We start from the raw sequence: 15,920 nt of genomic DNA, 5'->3' as shown, positions 1-15,920 counted from the left end.
AAGTGGACAAAGTGTAAAACTTACCATGGCATCCAGTTGTGTAAAATTCCAGAGTCTGGGCAAAGCACTTCAGTGGCCAACTGAATGTCCCTTTGAGACCTCACGGCCACATTAATATTCCCTGGGACAGCCCTTCTCTACCTCCTTGGGCTGGGCTGGGGTAGACCTTCAGAACAGAAGCAGAAGGTCACTGTACTGTGTGGATGGGCAGGGGGCTGGGCAGGCTGTTAAGGGGTTGTCTTGCCATGATTCTGGTGCGCTTGCACCAGAGAAAGAAACCACTAACCACCAAGGGACAATCATACCAGGTTTCCCAGTCAGGACCATAGAAGACAATCCAAAACCTATTTTCAGAATCCAAACATAGGGCCAGACAGAGAGCATGCCAAAGATATAAAGCCAAGTGGAAAAGGGAAGACTGAAGTGGGAAAAAATTTGGAGCCATCGGCAGGAAGGGAAGAATTAGCAGGAATTCCTCATCGAGAATCCAGGTGCTTTTTATGCTAAGCCTAACCCCAGGGCTAGATGTGCCAGAAGCTGCCAGTATATATCCACATTTTCATTCATTCAACAAATATTTATTTACTGAGCTTCCACTATTTGCCTAGAATAGTAGATGCTGTGGACCCAGAGGTGAAAAAAAAGAAAATCACGGTAAGGTCTCTATACTCATGGGGCTTATATTTAAATGGGAGGAATAAACAAGGTATATGAGTAAATAATCAGCATAATTCAGAAAGTGGTAAGGGCTTAAAGGAAAATAAAATAGTGTAATGGGCTAAGAGAGTGATCTAGAATAGAGTGGGCCATTTTAGATAGTTCTGCCCCAGCAGCCTCTTGGGTAGGGTGTGCTTAAGCTGAGTTACAGGAAAGAGCTAGTCGTGCAAACATTTAGAAGCAGAGCCTCCCAAGTAGAGTAAAAACAACAGGTATAAAAGTCCATAAACTTGATGTGTTTTAGAGAGGAAGAAAAGTCAGTATATGTCAAATACCATGAATGAGGAGAGTAGGAGGAAAACGGTTTGATGGGTAGGAAAGGCCGGGTCCTTTAGGGACTTGTGGGACGTGGCAAGGGCTAGACTAGTATCTAAGGGTGTTGGGTAGCCATTGGGAGATTGTAAGCAGGAGACTGACATGGTCTGGCTTACAGGTTCAAAAGTTTACTAGGAGTGTATGGGGAATTAAGACAGGAAGCAGGGAGACCAGATTTTTGCCCCAGCCCCAAGGAAAGGTGATTGTGGTTCAGACTAGAAAAACAGCAGTGGAAATGCAGAAAAGTGAATGGATTTGAGATATGGTAGAATTAACACTTTGTACTGGATTGGATGAGGGGTTAAGACGAGAGGAATGGAGGGATCAAAGATGACTCCGAGGCTATTTTCCAATCAAGATGGGGAAGACAGGAGGAAAAGGATCAAGGAGTCCGGTGTCCGTACTGGATATGTTTATTTCAGATGCCGACTGAACTTCTAATTGAAGATGTGAATGAGAAGTTCCTGGAGTCTGGAATTCAGGGGAGAGATCAGAAGTTGAGGAAGTATGTTGGAAGGTCATCAGGGTATATGAGCAAGTCTCTATTGGACTGTAGGAGTAAAGTATTTTAATTCATTTCCTTTAATGATAATTATATCTTTGATAATTAAGATCATTGCCCTTCCTTCAGATCACTTTTTAATAAATATTTTATTTATTTGACAGAGAGAATGTACAGCAGGGGAGTGGCAGGCAGAGGGAGAAGGAGAAGCAGGCTCCCCCCTGAGTAGGGAGCCCAATGAGGGGCTCAATCCCAGGACCCTGGGACCATGACCTGAGCCGAAAACAGACACTTAACGGACTGAGCCACTCAGGCGCCCCCAGATCACTTTTAATACATATTCACCTAGCTCTTTAATTGTTTGAGAAAGCCCAATAATGCTTAAAGAAATAAACACCGCTGCCACTTCTTATCTGAAGCATGTACAGCAAGTCCTGGTGAGAAGTGGCTGCATCTCAAGCAAGCGCAACAATGTAGAATGTTGGGACTTTGCACTGAGGGCTTGTATTTGAAACCATTACTTTCTTAACCTGAGACCTTTAAGTACCTGGCTTGTCCTTCCCCCCTGGGCAGCCACACAGGAACTGCAATACCAGAAACAGAATTTTCATCCTTAAGAGAACCCTAGGGATGCTGGATCTCTCTCCAGAGTTCCAGAATGGAGACAGTCCCAGAAAGGGATAGAACCTGGCTTGTCCTTCCCCCTTGGGCAGCCACACAGACCTCTTAGTTGTTCTTTCGGCTGCTCTAAAATCCCTTCCAATTGTCTTTTTAGGTCCTCCCCAGGCAAAATGAATTTTCAATATGTTACATATATCCTATATTTTAAAATAAGCTACTCAAAAACCAACTTCCAATTTTTATGTTAAAGAGGTAGTATGGTTGGAAGACATTAGCTTAAAAAAAAAAAAAAAGGAAAGAAAGAAAGACATTAGCTTTAAACACCGAGTCAGGCAGAACGAGGTCTGAATCTGTGCTCGGCCACTTTATAGCTGAGTAAACTTGGATGTGCAATTTAAACTCTGTCCCCCAGTCCTCATCCATACAACTGTGAAAATAATAAAATGTTATAAAAATTAAATGTCATTTGGAAGTGCTTGGCACACTGCGTGGCAAGCATTTAAACTAGCAAGGAAAGGCAGCTTCTGGTTTTATTTGGGTTCCTTTTGTTTTGTTTTGCTTTTAGAGTACTCATCTGCTTAATTCTGGATAGAATATTATAAATGGTGCAGCATTTACATTATTGAACCAACTCTGCAGTGAACCCAGGTCATATGTACAAAGTTTTTTTTTAAAAATCTAATCTTGATTTGCCATTTAATTTAGCTCTTCACCTTGAATAAAATAGCAAACAATTTTAAGTTAAAGGAGAGCTCTAACCTGTTATGCTGGAGACCTTTTATTCTATGCAGCCGGACAGGCCCAGTGTCTCCAGTGTCCTGTCTCATACAGGAGCCACAAGTCATATGTGGTTACTTAAATTAATTAAAAGTATGGGCACCTGGGTGGCTCAGTGGGTTAAGCCACTGCCTTTGGCTCAGGTCATGATCTCAGGGTCCTAGAATCGAGTCCTGCATCAGGCTCTCTGCTCAGCAGGGAGCCTGCTTCCCTCTCTCTCCCTCTGCCTGCCACTCTGTCTACTTGTGATCTCTCTCTGTCAAATAAATAAATAAAATCTTTTAAAAAATTAATTAAAAGTAAATAAAATTTAAAATTCAGTTCCTCAGCCATCGTACCCAAATTTCTAGCTATAAGTGTTCACTTGTGGCTAGTATCCTTTGTATTGGACAGCACAGATAACATTTCCATCATGGCAGGAAGTTTCTGTTGGCAAGACTGGCCTAGAACCTACAGTCACTAAAAGGTGGCACTTGTAGATAAGTGCATATGCATATACACATAGAGAATGAAAATATGAAAATTATAAATTGACATTCATAATTTACAAATTAACTTAAATGTGTACTAAAGATTAATACTGTCATTAAGGTTGAAATTTAGTTTTTATAGAAGTTGGAAGGCAATTCATGGAGTAATAGATTAGATTATAAGTATGAAGTGGTTTTATTTGTCCAGTTACTACTACTAGTTGTGCAACTAATCCAGTTCTCTAACTCTTGTCACTTTTTGCTATTAAGACAGCCTTTTCTCTGTCCTAAAGACTCAGTCCCAACCAGTTTAAAACCTCAGTCTCACATGTTATTCAAAGCACTCTTCTCCTTCCCAGCTTCCAGCAAAGATTGATGAGTGCTTATGCAGGACAAGAAAATGAGATATACTAGATTTTAGGATGACTGGCAAGGTGGGGGTGAAGCATTAGCTAGAGAGGCCAGGGGTACCCCTCTTTGAAGAGCTGATATTTGAGCCAAGACCAGAATTACAAGAGTAAGTAATCCCTAGAATTCTCATAGGAAGGATACACAGAGTAAGGGTGTGAAAAGCAGGTGCAAATGCCCTGAGGTAGATAGATTTGGTAGAGGAAAAAAACTTTTTTTTTTTTTTTTTTAAGGCCAGTATGACTGGAGCACAATGAATGAGTGCAGATTGTACAAAATGAGGCTAGAGAAATAGACATGGGCCAGAGATGGAGGGCATGGCAATCACGGTTCGGAATTTGAGGCTGGAATTAAAAGATTTGAATATTTGCAATGTATAGCTTCACTTCTGCTTCAAGTTCCACCTTCCTTGCTGTTATCCTCGCCTCTCTCCCATAGACATCACTTCTTCCTTTGATATCGGATCATTCCCACTGGCATATCATTAAGTCATTAAAAATTTAATGATTAAAACTTTTTTTGACAGTTCCCCTGGCCTCCTTCCAGATGGAGCTCTGTCTATTCCCTTAATAGTAAAATTCCTTGAAACCCTCCTACACTGTTGGTGGAAATGCAACTGGTGCACCCGCTCTAAAAACAGGATGGAGGTTCCTCAAAAAGTTGAAAATAGAGCTATGACCCAGCAATCGTATTACTGGGTATTTACCCCAAAGATACAAATGTAGTGATCCAAAGGAGCACATGCACCTTAATGTTTATAGCAGCAATGTCCACAATAGCCAAACTATGGAAAGAACCTAGATGTCCATCAACAGACAAATGGATAAATAAGATGTGGTGTGTGTGTACACACACACACACACACACACACACACACACACAGTGGAATACTATGCAGCCATCAAAAGAAATGAAATCTTGCCATTTGCAATGATGTGGATGGAACTAGAGGGTATTACGCTGAGCGAAATAAGTCAATTATCATATGATCTCCCTGATATGAGGAATTTGAGAGGCAGGGTGGGAGTTTGGGAAGGGAAGGAAAGTAGGGAAGGAAAAAATGAAACAAGATAGGATCGGGAGGGAGACAAACCATAGGAGACTCTTAATCTCACAAAACAAACTGTAGGTTGCCAGGGAGAGGGAGGGTGGAGAAGGTGGTTGCATTATGGACATTGAAAGGGTATGTGATATGGTGAATGCTGTGAAGTGTGTAAGCCTGATGATTCACTGACCTGTACCACTGGGGCAAATAACACATTATATGTTAATAAAAATAATAATAATAAATTGCAAAAAAAAAAATAGTAAAGTTCCTTGAAAAGAGTGGCCTGATTTCCCCATATCCACTTTTTCACCTCCCATTGTCCCTCCAGCCAGAATGTTTTCATCCCTGCCTTTCTAGTAAAACACTCATCAAGGTCCCCCACAGCTTTGCTCCAGCACAAGCGGCAATCTCTTCTCTGTCCTTGATCACTCGACCTCTTAAAGTCATTGTACATATTGATATCCATCTGTCTTTCCTGAAATAAATATTTCTTCCTTAGGCTTTCCTGACATCATGGATTTTTCTTCTTCTTCTTCTTTGTTAATCTACTCCACCCAGTCCCTCATCCACCTCCCCTCTAGCAACCACCAGTTTGTTCTCTGTATTTAAGAGTCTGGGGGTTTTGTTTGTCTCTTTTTCTTTATTCATTTGTTTTGTTTCTTGAATTTCTCCTATGAGTGAAATAATATGGTATTTTTGTTTCTCAAACGTATTTTACTTAGCATTATAGTCTCTAGCTCCATCCATGTTGCTGCAAATGGCAAGACTGCATTCTTTTTTATGGCTGAGTAATACTCCATTGTGTATCTTGACATCTTCCTGATCCATTCATCTATCGATGCATTCCTGGGCTGCTTCCATAATTTGGCTATTGTAAATGATGTTGTGATAAACATAGGGATGTGTCTATCCCTTTAAATTAGTGTTGTGGGGCACCTGGGTGGCTTAGACAAGTGTCTGCCTTTGGCTCAGGTCATGATCCCAGGGTTCTGGGATCAAGCCCCACATCAGGCTCTCTGCTCAGCAGAGATCCTGCTCTCCTTCTCCCTCTGCCTACCGCTCCCCTTGCTTGTGCTCTCTGTCAAATAAATAAATAAAATCTTTAAAAATAAGTAAGTGTTCTTATATTTTCTGGGTAAATACCCTGTAGTGGATCATATGTTAATTCTATTTTAAATTTTTTCAGGAAACTCTGCTCTTCTCATTTCCCTGATTAGTGTTATTAAGCATTTTTTCATGTGTCTCCTGATCAACTGTATGCCCTCTTTGGAAAAATGTCTTTATTAGGTCCTCTGCTCATTTTTAATCAGATTATTTGGGTTTTTTGGTATTGAGCTCTATAAGTTCTTTATATATTTTGGATATTAACCCCTTATCAGATATATCATTTGCAAATATCTCTTCCCATTCAGTAGACTGCCTTGTCATTTTGTTGATGGTCTCTTTTGCTGTGCAAAATTTTTTATTTTGGTGTATTTTGCTTTTGTTTCCCTTGCCTGAGGGGACATGTCTAGAAAAATGTTTCTATGGCTGATGAAAATATAGGCAAATATAGAAAATATAGGCAGTAATTTCTATATTTCCTTCTACGTGTTTCATGGCTTCAGGTGTTACATTTAGGTTTTTAATTCATTTTGAGTTTATTTTTTAAATTTTTAAAGAGATTTTATTTATTTTTATTTTTTATATTTTATTTATTTTTTTATTTATTTTGATACTGGAGTATTCCCACTGGCATATCCTTAAGTCATTAAAAATTTCATGATTAAAACTTTTAATTTTTATTTATTTAATTCTATTTATTTATTTATATTATTATTTTATTATTTTATATATTTTAAATTTATTTTGATTTATTTCTTTAGAAAGAGAGAGCGCACCCAAGTGTGTGAGAGAGGAGAGGTGCAGAGGGAGAGAGACTCTCCAGCAGACTCCCTGCTGGGTGCAGAGCCAGACATGGGGCTGGATCCCACGACCCTGAGGTCATGACCTGAGCCAAAACCAAGAGTCAGTCATTCAACGACTGAGCCACCCCGGCACCCCTATTTTGAGTTTTTGTGTATAGTATAAGAAAGTGATCCGGTTTCATTCTTTTCCAAGTAGCTGTCCAGCTTCCCCAGCACCATTTGTTGAAGAGACTGTCTTTCTCCATTTGTATATTCTTGCCTCTTTCATTGAAGATTAATTGACCACGTAAGCATGGGTTTATTTCTGAGCTCTCTAGCCTGCTCCACTGATCTCTGGGTCTGCTTTGTGCCAGTGCCAGACTGTTTTATGACTACGGCTTTGTAGTAAACCTTGAGATCTGGTTTTGTGGATAGCCAAGGTTATTGCTTTGGCTACTCAGGGTCTTTTTTGGTTCCATACAAATGTTATTATTATTTGTTCTAGTTCTGTGAGAACTGTTGGTATTTGGGTAGTGAATGCATTAAATCTGAAGATTGTTTTGGGAAGTGTGGATATTTTAACAATATTGGCTTTTCTCAAGATACCAGTGCTTTCCAGCTCCCACACTCATTGCTCCTGCTTGGCCTCTTTTCCTGCTCTTACTCTGCTTGACCTGGAGTGTAGTACGGTTTCGTTTTGACCTTCTTCTCTGCCTAGGTGCTCACTCCCAGGGTTATTTCATTCTAGAACTCACAGTTTTAAAGTTGATGTGCACGCCGGCGACTCCCCATTTTATATCCATAATTCTAACTCCCCTCTCTTCATCCCTATTATTTTCTTAATTAATATCCAAGTTCATACATGACCTCTTCCCTTCAAGGTCTAACTGACATGTCAGAATTACCATTTCCAAATAGCCCTCTCCAGTTACCCACTCAGTTTCTAAAGTCAAAGTGTTAAGAGTTACCCTGGATTCCCTCTTCTCCTTCTGTTTTATCCCCCACCCAACCCGTTAGAAAGACCTGTCAGCTCTGTCTCACACACAACCACCCAGACCTCACTAACCCCTCACTGCAGCCCCAGCACTGGCTAGCTTGCTCTCCCCTCGGATCCCCTTCAATAGCTGCTCTCCCGCTTTTCAGGAAGATTGCTCTGGCCATGCTATTTAAATTTTAATGACCTATCTGATCCCCTGCCAGCCTCCCATTTCTCCTTTCCTGCTTTATTTTTCTCCCTTATTACTTCTTACCCATCTCACATACTCTATATTTTCAATTATTTGGGGGTCTTCTTATGGCACACCCTCCCCACCCCTGGCCCCTCATTAGAATGTAAGATATATGAAGTCCGGCCTTTTTTCCCTGTTCTGTTCACTGCTGTATCTCAACTTAGAACAGTGCCCAAATGGGGTGCCTGAGTGGCTCAGTGGGTTAAGCCTCTGCCTTCAGCTCAGGTCATGATATCAGGGTCCTGGGATCGAGCCCTATGTCGGGCTCCCTGCTCAGCGGGGAGCTGGCTTCCCCCTCTCTCTACCTGCCGCGCTGCCTATTTGTGATCTCTGTCAAATAAATAAATAAAATCTTAAAAAAAGAAAAGAACAGTGCCCTGAATAAATGCTCTGGATAAGTATTTGTTGAATACCTACTTCTCTGTCAGATTGCCAACTTCCTTTCTTGAGCCCCCCATGGTCCATTCTCCACAGAGCAACCAAAGGGAGTTTTTTAAAGACTGTATCAAACATTCTCGTTTCTCTAGTGGTTTTCCATTATAGTGAGAGTAAAATTAATATCCCTTATCACGGACTGCAAGCCCCGCACCTCTGTCCCCGCTGCCACCGTGCCTCATCTTCCACTCTTCCCCTTCACTGTGCATGCCATGCACTTGCCTTCCTTCGGTCCCCTGAACACACAGCGGCTGTTCCCACCTCAGGGCCCCTGCACCCGCTGGTCCCTCAGCCCAAACCAGGGTTTCTCAACCTCAGTATGACTGATATTTTGGGCTCGATAACTCGTGGCGGTTGGGGCCTCCCTGTGTGTGAATAAATTATTTAGTAGCATCCCTGGCCTTGACCCAGTGGGGGTCAGTAACGTTCCTCCAGTGTGATGACCACAGCTGTCTCCAGGCATCAGCAGATGTCTTCAAGCGGGCTAAAGCACCCTGGCTGAGAAAAGTGGCTTAGACCATCCTGCCCTCAGGCTTTAGGACTGAATCTTAAATCTAGTACCTCCTCGCTCCCACCATGTTATACCATTACTCTGATTTTTTTTTTTTCTTTTTAACACTCCTCACTTTTCTTTTTAACACTCCTCACTATTACACTGTCCATTTGTTTCCATATTGATTTGTTTCCATATTTCTTTTCTTTCAATTCCTTTTGTTTCCTCCTCTCCCAGAATGAAATTACCATCAAGAAAGGGCATTTTTCGAACTTAATTGCTCACTACTTTATCCACTTCAACTAGAACATTGCCTGGCGTGGATGACATGACATGGTCGATAAATGTTTGATGGAAGCAGTACTACAGTTCCCATAAGCACTCACATGAATACGTGTCAGTGTGGGGGCTCTGTGTGCAGTGGAAAGGGAAACATGCATGCACATTCCACACACAGTATATCCTGTTCATTATATAAGCAGGGCACTTCTCTGTTTGAAAGAAGCCTTAAGGGATTTTTTTTCCTATATATTTCTTAATTGTGACTAGTGGGAGATTGAGAAAGTCTGCCTCGCCACCACCATCAACAAAACAAACAAGTAAAAGGAGGAGTATTAATCTGGGCTTTGTCCATTGCAGATAATAGACACTTAATTCAAACTAGCTTAAACAAAGAAAGAGCGAGTTATTTCTTCAGGTGAAGCGAAGTTCAGGAGTAGACAGGGTGATCCAGGCAAGGCTGTTAGGTCACTATCTTGGGCATCCTGACCTTCTGCCTGTCGAAGCTCCACTTTCCACTCTGTCAGATTCCTTCTTAGGCAGGCTGTCCTCAAGTTTGGGAAGATGCCCACCAGCAAATCCAAACTGATATTCTACCAGCTTAAAAGTTTTAGAAGGAAGAGACATAGTTCTAGCAAGTCCCATTTCAGCAAAATGATATTTTAATGGAATTATCTCTGAGTAAATCACTGGGACCAGGGAATGGCAGGGAAACCTGGTACCTTCCCAGACTGGAGTGAATGGTAGACAGTCCATCTCAAATCATATGCACTGAGAGTAGAGGGAGAGGATGTTCCAGAAACGAAATTCAAGAGAAGGGATCCTCACCAAATCAAAGCCATTGATGTCCATAGCCCTGGACTATGTACACTTTCTGGGTCACTTCCATGGACCTTGGTTGAAATGCTGAGTTGTCAGTGACTATGTATGTATAAGCTCTGTACAAGCAGGGCTTTGTCTCATTCATGATTCCATCCCCAGTGTTATTTAGAAGACCTTGCACATAGAAGGCCATCTGTAATAAATATTTCCTTTCGCTTCCTTTCCCCTTCATCTTCCTAGCTTCAGAGATCTGGTTTCCAGTAGGCTCTGCAGAAATTATACTGGGTCTCGCACAAAGGGAGCTCGGCAAATATATGTGAAGTGAATATTAAGGGCACTGATAAGTTTGTAATAGGTCTTAGCCTTTACTCCTGACCACAACCCCAGAGGACAGAAGGACACGGCACTTATAGCAAAGCCTACAGAGCTGGTGTGCCTGGGTGGCTCAGATGGTTAAGCGTCTGCGTTTGGCCTCAGTTATCATCTCAGGTTCCTGGGACCATCGACTCCTGGCTCAGCGGGGATCTGCTTCTCCCTCTCCCTCTGGCCCTGCTTGTACTCTATCTCTCTCAGATGAATAAATAAAATCTTAAAAAAAAACCCCTACTGAGCTTATTACTCAGCCTCCTTTTGCCTTTTCCTTATCTTCTTTGAAATCTGTTACTCTCCTTTTTATCTACCTCCAACTTCTGCTTTCCCCATCTCTTGGTAAACCTGTTCCTGTTTCTGTGCCTTTTCTCTCTGTGAGGTTTCCTTCCTCCCTCAGCAAAAATGATATATTGGTGCAGCTTCTGTATCTCCGTCAGTGTGTTCTTTTTCTTATTTTTCACTGTTCTTCTTTTCCTTCCTACTCAAAATACAGAAATGGAACTTTTATGTTTGTTATTGACTTTTATGTTTGTTTATAGATCTATGATTCTTAATTTTCAAGGCTATTAAACAAAACATTTAAATTTCTTTCCATAAAAATAGGTGGTATTTGGCAGTTAGTGACTGCCAAAAGGAAACTGATACCCTGCCATCTTTCTGGAACTGGCTTTGCAATAAATAATGAGAATTTAATGAAATACTTCTAGGATATAGGTGTACACAGAGGAAGCTAATATAAAGTTAGAGGGGCCTACTGCTTCAACTGTAAATTCCAATCGAAAATCAGTTTGGTTGCTGAGCAGAGAACAATTGTTTAAGGTTTAAAAATGGACTTGTTTCTTCAAAACTTTAAAAAGGATTTTATCTTCAACAGTGAAATTCCCAAGGGTCCCTTGAAGGCCATTCTGTTGGACTTGGAATGTTACTTTACGTGGAATTTACTTAAGACATTCTGTTTGATGTAGATGATACAATTGAGCAGCAGCTTGAATTCGTCACCAGAGAATCCAGACTTATTCTTTATAACCTACTGGCCTACGTGAAACACCTAAAAGGCCAAAATGAAGATGCCCTAGAATGCTTGGAACAAGCAGAAGACATAATGCAGCGAGAGCACTCGGACAGAGAAGTGCGACGTCTGGTCACTTGGGGAAACTATGCCTGGGTGTATTATCACATGGATCAGCTTAAGGAAGCTTGGAAGCATTTAGACAAGCTGTAGGGACTGTCTGTAGGAAACTGTCCAGTCCTTATGACTACAAGTTGGAAATGCCTGAGACTAACTGTGAGAAAGGGTGGGCACTCTTGAAATTTGGAGGAAAGTATTACCACAGGGCAAAAGCGGCTTTTGAGAAGGCTCTGGAAGCAGAACCTGACAATCCAGAATTTAACATCGGCTATGCCATCACAGTGTACCGGCTGGACGATACTGACCGACACGGGTGTATAAAGAGCTTTTCTCTGGGCCCACTGAGGAAGGTTGTCACCCTGAATCCAGGTAATGCCTACATTAAGGTTTTACTGGCACTGAAGCTTCAAGATGTACAAGCAGAAGATGAAGGGGAAAAGTATATTGAAGAAATTCTGGACCAGGTATTTTCCCAACCTCATGTCCTTCGTTACACAGCCAAATTCTACAGGAGAAAAAATTCCTGGGACAAAACTCTTGAAGTTTTGAAAAAGGCCTTGAAGGTGACACCAATGTCTTTGTTCCTCCATCTCCAGATGGGACTTTGCTATAGGGCGCAAATGACTGAAATCAAGAAGGCTACAGACAACAGACCTACAGGGGAGGATAAACTGAGAATGGACAGGCTTATTACAACGGCTATATCTCATTTCAAAGTAGCTGTGCAACGAGACTCCAAGTTCCCATTTGTCTACAGGGACCTGGCCAGCATGTATGTCGAGGCAGGCCAGTGTAGCAAAGCTGAAGAGGTATTCCAGAAACCCCTTCATCAGAACAGAACCAATGATCACAAACATCAGATCCACTATTAATATGGCCGCTTTCAGGAATTTCACTATAAATCAGAAAGTACTGCCATGTGCCATTATTTAGAGGACTTAAAGATCAGCGACTAGGAGGCTCCTGGGTGGCTCAGTGGGTTAAAGCTTCTGCCTTCGGCTTGGGTCATGATCCCAGGGTCCTGCGATCGAGCCCCACATCGGGCTCTCTGCTTAGCCGGAGGCCTGCTTCCCTTCCTCTCTCTCTGCCTGCCTCTCTGCCTACTTGTGATCTCTGTCTGTCAAATAAATAAATAAATAAATAAAATCTTAAAAAAAAAAAAATCAGGGGCACCTGGGTGGCTCAGTGGGTTAAGCCGCTGCCTTCGGCTCAGGTCATGATCTCAGGTTCCTGGGATCGAGTCCCGCATCAGGCTCTCTGCTCAGCAGGGAGCCTGCTTCCCTCTCTCTCTCTCTCTCTCTGCCTGCCTCTCCATCTACTTGTGATTTCTCTCTGTCAAATAAATAAATAAAATCTTAAAAAAAAAAATCAGCGACCAGTCATCCCTCCATCCCAAACTGATAAATGTTCTGAAGAACCTGGCTGTAGAGAGACTTGGTCATGATGCTTCAGATGTGCAGAGTTTACGTGCACTGGGGTTTGTTTACAAGCTTGAGGGAGCCCCAAGGCAAGCTGTTGAGTACTATGAGTAGGCCCAGAGGCTAGATCCAGAAAATGCAGAGTCCCTTGCTGCTCTCTGTGAGGTTCGACTTTCTACTTAAGTACATGCTCTAGGAAATTGCTTTTAAGCATTTCTTCCCACTTTGGGCTCATATATTTTCATTGTTAATTATGGAGGCAATTTTTGCTGAATGTTTACTGTAGACCAGGCATCATCCCAAATGGGATGAACCTTTGGATTTTTTTAAATTAAAATACTGTAATCCATTTGGAAACAAAAATATACCAGATGTTGTGTCTTTCAAAAATGGTATGGCCATTAGGACTATATCCCCTTTATCTCTGTTATTTATAGTAATTTTCTGATTAGGGGCACTTGGGTGGGTCAGTCAATTAAGTGTTTGGCTCTTGATTTCGGCTCAGGTCAGGATCTCAGGGTTACAGGACTGAATCCATGTCTGGCTCTGAGTTCAGCTCAGACAGAGTCTGCTTGTCCCTCTCCCTCTCCTTCTGCCCATTCTCTCCACCCCCATAAATAAATAAAATCTTTAAATAATAATAATTTTCTGATTATATTTTGTCAAATTTCCCATATTGCTCACTTGGGCAGTAAGCATAATTTTGCATAAGCCTTTGATCCCTAGGTCAAGAACCCTCTTTCAGGAATGCAAAATTATATTAGTAAAGCTCTTAACTATGTAGCTTGCAAAAGATGGATCCTATGGGTTCCGACTCTGATAAGGATATTTAAGCATTAGCCTGATAGTCACTTAAAGATTCCCTTTTGTTGAAAGAAAAAGTTTGTAACAGTAAAGAATCTGCCATCTATGATGACTTCAATAAAAGGAGAAAAAAACTAAAACAGGGGGAAATGGATTTCTTTAAATATAGGACTTTAGGGCCCCATGAGAAATCAGAGATGTTATCTCCTCAAAATGTTCACTGCATAACTAGAAGCAGTTTTGGAAAAAAATGAACAATGGAAAATCATTAGTCTCAAGATTTTCTGGTCTTTTAACTAGAAGAATAAACCTAACCTAAATGGAATTCATTTTACTCCAACTAAAATTGCAGAATTTTTAGGTTAAAATTAAGACAGAAAGCAGATTGAGAAATTGCAAAAAATGATTTTAAAAAATGAGTAAAGTAGATGTCCCCATTCTACATCCATAGATTACCAAGGCTTCAGTGATTTGGTTTTGGGTCTGGGCTGGGTGGTTCTTGTACCCCTAATTTCTGGCCTTTAGTTAACTCCTATAGTATCCCAAACTTACTTCTGTGTAGCTTTTTCTTTTGCCTGAAGGTTTCAGACGAACAAGTTTTCCTGTAGATCTTCCAGGAACAGTTAAGCCCTGCTTTTGGTTTGAATATCCACCTTGGAGGGTCTACTGCTTAAGAGAGCTTATACCTGGGGGGCTTTTTAAATTGAGATCTTACTGAAAGTGGCTTCTCTGCCGTTGTTTCTTTGATCATCATCTACAATTATATTTACCACCACAGTATTAGTATAAAAGTGTACCATGTGACTTGATTCTCCACACTGCCACTGCCTTGATGCTATTATGTATGTATACTTTTTACTTATTGTTACTACTTCTATTTTTAAATTTCTATGGTTATATTACAAAAGTGATGAATTCTCATTGTAAAATTTTAAACAAACAGAAGCATATGGATTTAAAAATAAGAGCACTTCTCCTCACCCTAATCCAATTCCACACCCTCATGGCAACCTGTTAACAGTTTAATAGGAATCCCTCCAGGTATGTTTTCTATGCATATTCAAACATACATCCATACTGCAATGTATTTCATGAATTAAAGTTTTTAAATGTTTGATTTACTTAAGTCTCTGCTGTTTTGGTTTATTTTACTAATTTTATTTGTTCATTCAAGAGGGAAGAACAGGAAAGGGAATGGTCTTTACTCAAGTATTTCTGGAATTCAGGACTGAAGTCCTAACCTGTCAGAAGAAGCATCTGTGGGGCAGCTGGGTGGCTCAGTGGGTTAAAGCCTCTGCCTTCAGCTCAGGTCATGATCCCAGGATCCTGGGATCAAGCCCCGCATCAGGTTCTCTGCACGGCAGGGAGCCTGCTTCCTCCTCTCTCTCTGCCTGCCTCTCTGCCTGACTGTAATCTCTGTCTGTCAAATAAATAAATAAAATCTAAAAAAAAAAAAAAAAAAAAGAAGCAGCATCTGTCACATTTTGCAGCACATATATTATTTTGCAGCAAGTCATTTTCTCCTATTGGGAATAATGTAATTAAGGTTATGTTCCCAAGTAGGGACTCTACACATAATAAAATACAATTATGATATCAAAACAATAATATAGTTATAAGCCTCTTATATTTTTAAGATATTATTTATTTGTCGGGGGCGGGCACAAGCAGGGGAAGCTTCAAGCAGAGGAAGAAGCAGGCTCTCCACTGAGAAAGGAGCCTGATGTGGGACTTGATTCCAAGACCCCAGGATCATTACCTGAGGCAAAGGCAGATGCTGGACTGAGCCATCCAGGCATCCAAGCCTCTATATTTAAATATTAGACTTTACAGTCTATTAAACAACTTTAAAATTCACTAGATATTAAAACACTGAAGAACTGCCTCGCGCGATATGGAAGCTGAGGCTCATAACCACGGTCCACGGGCCACAAGCTACAGACCCGGGAGAGAGCAGGAGCATGATTCCAGTCAGAGTCCAAAGGCCTGAGACCTGGAGGGATAAAGCCAGAGGCTCCGGTCCGAGTCTGAACACCTGAGAACCAGGAATGCCGACGACATAAGCTCCAGTCCAGGGAGAGGAGAAGGCCAGTGTCCAGCTCACACAGACAGACAGACAGACAGAATTCACACTTCCTCTGCCTCTGGGTTCGACTGGGGCCCTCAGCAGACGCAGGAGGCCCGTCCACACCGGGGGA

The 15,920-nt window shown here is 41.4% G+C and overlaps 1 pseudogene; it reads left to right on the top strand.

Annotated features, from left to right (window-relative positions):
* Window positions 1–10,535: 10,535 nt before the first annotated feature.
* LOC101676027 lies at window positions 10,536–15,023 on the top strand (annotated as a pseudogene).
* Window positions 15,024–15,920: the final 897 nt, after the last annotated feature.

Source organism: Mustela putorius, unplaced genomic scaffold (genome assembly GCF_011764305.1).
Source record: "Mustela putorius furo isolate JIRA1106 unplaced genomic scaffold, ASM1176430v1.1 tig00537291_pilon_pilon_pilon, whole genome shotgun sequence".
Taxonomy (NCBI): Eukaryota; Metazoa; Chordata; class Mammalia; order Carnivora; family Mustelidae; genus Mustela; species Mustela putorius.
The sequence above is the reverse complement of the archived record's forward strand: the minus strand, read 5'-3'. Positions and strand labels throughout refer to the sequence as shown.